This window comes from Nannobrachium achirus (assembly GCF_963921795.1).
Source record: "Nannobrachium achirus genome assembly, chromosome: 20".
Taxonomy (NCBI): Eukaryota; Metazoa; Chordata; class Actinopteri; order Myctophiformes; family Myctophidae; genus Nannobrachium; species Nannobrachium achirus.
The window spans coordinates 9,407,577-9,415,181 of record NC_137827.1 but is presented as its reverse complement, the minus strand read 5'-3'; positions in this window follow the sequence as shown (position 1 = coordinate 9,415,181).

Genomic DNA, 7,605 nt, shown 5'->3' with positions numbered 1-7,605 from the left:
CGTACATTTTATAGTTTGTGTATCATTTTTTAGATATTCTAAGTGATAGTTTTGCTGAGGCTTGCACCCCAATTTTTTTGGCTCCAAATCGGGAAAAAGTTCTCATTCTTTAGTGCTGGATGTGCTCTAATTTGTGCCATTGAAATCATCAATTGTGTTTTTATATTTTTATATATATATAAATATGTATATGGTTATGAATTAGCAGATTTAGCAGCAGTATAGTGATTGCCCTACAGAGGGCGGTGTAGAGCAGCAGTATTTCATTGTAGAAGCACATGCGAGCAGTACAGTGGTGTTGTGTAGAATATCTCAATAATGATAGCAGCACAAATTATAAAATGTACGGCACAATTCAGCACAAATCCAGCACTAAAGAATGAAACCATTTTTATACATGTTTCCATCATATGGGGTGCCAACCTCACAGAGGTCACTGGTTGACCCTGACTATATCTACTACGTATAGTACTGTGTTCTATCTGTCTGTCATTCAATGTTATATGAGATACTTCAATGGTTTCCTGTGTAAATAAGCCAAGTGCTTTTCTAGGATCTCCTTTTAGTTGACCTTGTACCAGTGAACTGTACCGTCATGAAACTGTACCTTGCAAACTTCTAGTAAAGTCTTCAATCAATCAATCAATCAAAGACCTACCCTTCAAATTATACCCAATGGTATTGTTTTGTTTGATTGATTAGTGCTTGTATTCAGCTATTTGTATGTAATATTTAATTTCAGATGGACAGTCAACATTCTTTCTGTTCCTTTTCAGATATATTCTGTAATCATCTATAGCAGGGATTTTCAAAGTGGGTGACTGGGCACCCTGGGGTGCCGCAACGTCAGTCTAGGGGTGCCACGAGATAATCTGATAATATTTTAAATGTATTTGGGCCTGTGAAGTCCTCGCCATGCTGGCTTGTGGTGGACATTTTTGGCAAACCTCCATTTTTGCCACAGAATTACAAAATGAGTGGACAATAATATTACCAGAAACACATAAAGAGATCACCCTGAATGACCATAACAGGTCTCTAACTCTGAGAGTGTACAAATAACCACAATGGGTCCATTTGTATACACTCCCAGAGTTAGGGTTAGAAGTTTGCATTAGAAAAAAGTACAGTTTCATGACAGCACAAATCACTGGTACAAGGTCTACTAAAAGGAGATCCTAGAAAGCCAAGGCTTATTTCCACAGGAACCACACTTTATGTATCTCATATAACATTGAAAGACAGACGGATAGAACATAGTACTTTATCTAGGATAACATTAATTTCAAAAGCAGAAAAAGCATAACATCAAATACAATGAAAAGGAAAAGGAATATAAAAATGTGTCAAAATGTCTTTAAAAAAAAGGACATAACATGTTAAAAGTTTTGAAATATGATTTAATGGAAATGCTGTACATGTTTTGACAATAAAGTATATATATAAAAAAAAACATCAAATACAATGGCAGAAAAAAGGGGGGGGGAGCATGGGGGCTTAGTCTATTTACAAGTCACGAGTAGCAGCCGCCTGAAGGTGACTTTTCATACCAATTTTGAAAGAGGCTAGGGATTTGCTCTCCTTGCGGAAGGGCGTTCCACATGTTGGTGATATAGCAGGAGAACGAATTAGAGCCTTGTTTAGGTCCTTACAAATGAAGCATTTGAGATTCTCTAGTAGGCTACTGGACTAATGTGCCATAGTGTAAATACATATTCTGAAGAAAACCTGGAGACTTGATATTCAGTATTTTTGGTCTTTTGATCAAAATGAGAACAATAAAATGGTATAACTGTAACAAGAACATCTAAAATGTGCCTTGGACAAGGCCTAGCTTAGGGTCCCTTCACTTTTCGGGGTTTGATCCAGTCGGGAGCAGAAACCACTCTACTTCATGTTGTAGTCCTAGACGGACTACACTTTGGCTGGAACTATTAACCGGAAACAGTTTTAACCCAAAATAATTCACCTGCGCTCAATTACATACTTTTAGGGCCTACCTAATAAACCCCTTGATGCAGCATAGTTTTTGCTTTTGGAAAATTCGTTTGGTATATGCGTCTTTTAGTCCAACTCGTAGCGACTGGCAAGACTACACTACACAAGCATTTTAATAGGGATTGGGGAAACAAACGGGAGGAACCAAAACAAAGCGACGCCGCTTCTTCTGCTTGTGGTTTCCGCCTAGACAGGATCAAATGACAACGCGCTGCAACGTGTTGTGAGCTTGGAGGTCGGCTATTTTCAGTACTTGATACCACACTAAATTTAGCATAATCAAGTGAATATTGGAGATGTGGCGTGCTGTACAGAGATGGCAATTCTTTCAACATATTAAGATGTTGCATTCATGTTCAAGAGAGTTTGGACAAGGCAATCCTCTTGAATGCTGACTTTAGGTATGGCATGGAAAAGGGGGCATTTGCATTTCTTTCAACATAGTGAAAACTGCATTCATGGTCTGGAGTAGCCTCGTAAACCAGTCTCTTCCTGCCTTCATTCGAATGCGAATCCTCTGCAGATTCAAACAGAAGATGGGAGGAGTCAGTTTACTAGGCTAGGTCTGGAGAGGGCACTTTTTACAGACAGGGTAAAAGGGCAGGGGCTCAAGCCCCCTTTGATGCCTATGTGTGCACGTGCCTGACGGACATGTTGAAGACCCCTGAATGGTGTCTGTCGAGTGAGAAGAAGCATCTCTCATGTCTGGTGCTCATCTCTCTATACGTCTACTCTACACCAACTGAGAAAGGGCTGAGAACCGCTAACTGCTGACCTCCCTGATAGGGTGAAATTACATTTTAATTGCGACCGTAGGTCGCATTTACTACCAAAACCTCCACGGGCTGTCTGTGCGTCAGTCAGTGAGTCCGTCACACTTTTGCCCTGCTCATATCTCCACAACCGTTGCCCCCATCCATGCCAAATTTTGCACACACACTCCTTGCCTGCCAAACTACAACCTCCAAGGACCCCCGGAGCCCCAGGGGGACCCCCAGATGTAAAAAATGACCAAATGTGCAAAAATGACCAAATGACCACCCCAACGGGGCTGCTCGCGGGGAATTCCCGGGGACCACCGACTCCTGGTGCTCCAGAACGGATGCAAAAGTGGTGGCGCCCCCAGTGGAGGACCCCTGCCACTGCAGCGCACATAAAATGCCGTAACTCGGGCTAGGAGCGTCCGGGAGAGCCGGGGCCGGTACCTATTCGTCCGCCAAGGCAACGCGGAGACCCCACCCCTCATTTCTCACATGGCCCTATTCTAGCGCCACCTTCAGGCCGATTTTTAAAACACATTTTTGGACACTGCTCCTACAGTTTTTGCCCTAAAATCACGAATATCACTACACAGCATGTCTACACTCATGTCATCAACATGGATCAGGAAGATTTGGGAAAAACACATTTTTGCCCTATTTGTGGAGATAAGCCACCTACGGTCGCTTATCTCCCGATTAGGGAGTCTTACTGGTATCTATTATATTTAAAACACCAACTTCAGTGTTACAGTGTCAAGGTTAATCTGTTTTGGAACATATACATGTGCCGAGAACCTGCCCCACTACAGGGACAGCCCACTACAGGGACAGAGAGGATGACCAGAGAAATGTCGAAGTGTCCAGACACTTTGATAATGAAAAGCCAAAACATTCTACTATCCTTGGCTTCTGAATACGACACAATCTCATGATTCATTGTTATGTTTAACTGTCCAATGAATGCTTGACAAATCTATTTTCCCTGTACCTACTGAAGTATATCTGTGAAATTATGTTTTGTATAGGCAGAAGGCACTATGGGTGAATGGCTGTACTGTACGTTGAACTCTGAACCATTCTTTCAATACAACTAAGAGAAAAACTGACTTGCACTGGTGTGTGGTCTGATTTATTGTGTGGGAGTGATATTCAATCATTTTGGGGAAACTGTCTGATTCACATGGGATATAAAAAATATTTCCATCCCGCGCTGTCTCTCCAGTGTCCACTGCACAGTGAAGCTGGAGTTTCCTCTCTCTCGGGCACAAGGAGTCAGGGCAAGACGTATGGAAAGAAACCCTGTGATGCCAGAGCAACAGGGCTGCCCTCTCGGCCTCGTGGGGGTACTATTTGACCCATGGGGGGGGGGGGGCAGCGTTTGGCGGTGGTCCAATGTGTGCCACACCACCACTGGGGCCCCTTACCTCCAGTTTAGCCTGAGTCCGCCAGGCCCCAGTTACTGCGTGTGGCCAGGAGGGGGCACTGTAAGAGTCTTGGCGGTGTGGAGAGGCTGTGTAGGCTGGCAGGCAGACTAATATCTGACAATTTAGGGGCGTCAATTTGGTATGGCAGGGGTATGCAGCTGCCATACCCTGGGTCCAGGGGGGGAAATAAAAGTTACTTTTAAATATAAATGTGAATGTCTCTTTGTCTATCTGTGCTGGTTATTATGTTGTTAAATTACAGTAAAATAACTACAAATGAAAAATTTCACAAAATGGTCACTTTAACAAGGTATTATAATTGTATTCTCCCCATCTTGACAGAATGGTATATTCCCAGGTTCCGCAGGTCAGCTGCACAGGTGCAATGCATTATTGTTAATTGTGGCACGTTTACTAACATGCCAAGTTTAGCTGCACTTGAACAACTGTTCCAGGCTGCCCAAGAAACCGTAGAAACGGAGGAAAAAAATAAATTTACTTCTTAAAATAAATGTATCCTGTCTGTTGCTAAGGTATGGCAACATGACTGGTGTCTTGCACGCATGTTGCCATACCTTAGCTTTTTTTGAACTGACGCCACTGTGCACAGATAGGCACTGTGATGGGGGTCAAGGTGACGGTTTGGCTGGGGCCATAAGGACATTTACACAGAGGTTTACAGTATACACACCTTCACGCATGCACAAACACTCACATGCACGCACACACAGACATACACTCTCTTTCTCTTTCTCTCTCTCACACACACACACACACACACACACACACACACACACACACACACACACACACACACACACACACACACACTGGGAGTCCCCAGTTAAATGACTTAATATAGCATCATCGTCAGTTGAACCACTTTAACCCTGCCTACAGGCCTATAATCCGGCGGTTAGGCTATTTGAAGCTCGCATAAACCACTTTTTCAAAGAAGTCTTGACAAAGGTGTGAAATATTTGGAATATGATTGAAACATTTTAAATACACAAATCTTGTACGGGGGTCCCTACTCCCTGTCACAGATTTTTATTTTTTTCAAATGGGGGTCTGAAAACATAGGGGTCCTTGACATGAAAATGTTTGAGAACGACTGCTTTGAACACCATTAGAACATAAGCCCAACATATGCAACTGCACTAAGTCCCCCCCAAAGAAAATAACGCAGCCCACAACAGCCAATATTTACAAGGCACTTTACAGAAAAACAACAACATTAATCATTAATCTTTTTTTTTTTTTTTGCAATTTGCAATTTGCCCATTTTGGGTTAAAGGTCGAGAATGAAATGATGTTTTCATTTACTGCTTTCTATTGTTTTAATGATTTTAGTAATTTAATTTCAGTGGTTGGGGCATGCCTACAAGTGGCTAAATATGTCTTTTTAGACACAATAAGACGGCAATTTCTTTGTTACTATTTACACCAGCCCCCAAAATAAGTCACATCTGCCCATGAAAGATTGCGGTGTATCTTGGTAATGGGCTTATTGTGTCTAAAAATACATATTTAGCCACTTGCATGCATGCCCCCAACCTGGGGGCATGCATGCAAATCAAAATTGTTAAAATCACTAAAATGAAGTAAATTAAAACATTTTAACACTCATCTTTTCTTTTCTCTAATGACTTTCTAAAATATGAACCCTTGTTGTAAAAAACTATTAAAGTTGTCCTTTAAAGTGCCGGTTCCCTGCAGCAACTTTTCTGCGCTTGCTGAGGCTGCTGCTCTGAATGAGGTCATACAGTTTTCCCTCAATGGATGATTATTCATGTACTAGTATTAGGATGAAGATAAGATGATAGCTTCATTCTGTCTACACAGATATATTTATTTTTTGGGGTGGGCCAGTCAAAATTGTGCCACGGGCCGGAAGAGGCCTGTGGGCACGGGTTTGTGTATCACTGCCCTAAGCGTTTTTCAGTCCAAGGACCCCTTAGGGGAGAGAGAGGACCCCACCCCAAGACTATTATTGGCTTTTTTCCCCCCTGTACACCAAACCTCTTCACCGAAAACAGCCGATCTACAACCTCACAACGCGCCAGAAGCTTGTGGATTGGCCGTTTTTCAGCTAATGTTTCCCCGAGAATAGAGCATCGCAGCGGAAGTGGTTTCCTGGTGCCACTTAATATTCCCCATTCATTGTTTGTCACGATAGACTTTTACAAAAATATTTATAACAATTATGTTAAACCTCGAACCAAGCCATCCAGGATGGCAGTGAATCATGACCATGCAACCTTTGTTTCTATGTGAAAACATATTTTAATGTTACATTATTTGATATACTACATGTAATAACTACCCTTTGTTTAGCGATTTTCAAAATGTTCCTTTTCATAGAAACAAAGGTTGTATGGTCATGATTCACTGCCATCCTGGATGGCTTGTTTCGAGGCTTAACATAATTGTTATAAATATTTTTGTAAAAGTCTATGGTGAAAATGAATGGGGAATATTAAGTGGCAACAGGAAACCACTTCCGCTGCGATGATCTATAGGGATGCGATCAAGGGTTCAAGTGGTTAATGTAAACATAAAAAATAAAGTCCCTATCACACAAAGATTGTGGCGGCCCCCCTGCAGTATCTCTGAGGACCCCCATAGGGGTCCCCGGGCCCCCTGTTGAAGACCCCCGGCGCCCTGCCCCTAATCACGACCCCTGACCTTTAAACATACAGATCAAGCAGTTGCTGCCGTTTGTCTGCGGGTCAGAGCTCTGCGACGCAACCAGAGAGGGACAGCAATGGAGACTAAATAAGGCCTAGGACATGTTGTATGGAGTCCATTGTAACCAGCCAGCCAGTGGTGGAAACAAGTACTCAAATGTTTTACTTTAGGAAGAGTATCAATAGTAATACAAGTCCAATATAGAACAATCTACAAATTGACTAGTAACTGTAAAGGTACTCCGCTGCATGGATCTGAGAAGTATAGTGGAGTAGAAGAAAAAGTAGTGGAAATCGGAAAGTACAAATTCTTTATAATTGTGCTTAGTTAGTTTACACTACTGATTGTAACCAGCAGTGTTGGACAAAGTAGTACTCAATAGGACCCCCACCCTGACAAGCACTTGGAATTGTAGGTATTACATTTAATGTGACTCAGTTCCGTAGACAAATATTGTGAGAATAGCCGATCTACATGCTCACAACGCCTCGCAACTCGAGGCGTTGTGAGCATGTAGGTCGGCTATTTTCACAATGTTCGCCTCTTGCTTACCGGTACTTAATATTTGACAGTTTGGCCAGTCCTGTCGAATATTCGACTATTCGAATACCTTGAGGTTGAATAATTCGAATACTAAAAATAACTATTCGTGAATGCCCTAGTACTCAACCCCCGTACGACGCACGTGTGAGTCATAGTATAGAGAGGCCTATTAATATTTCCTGGTGAAA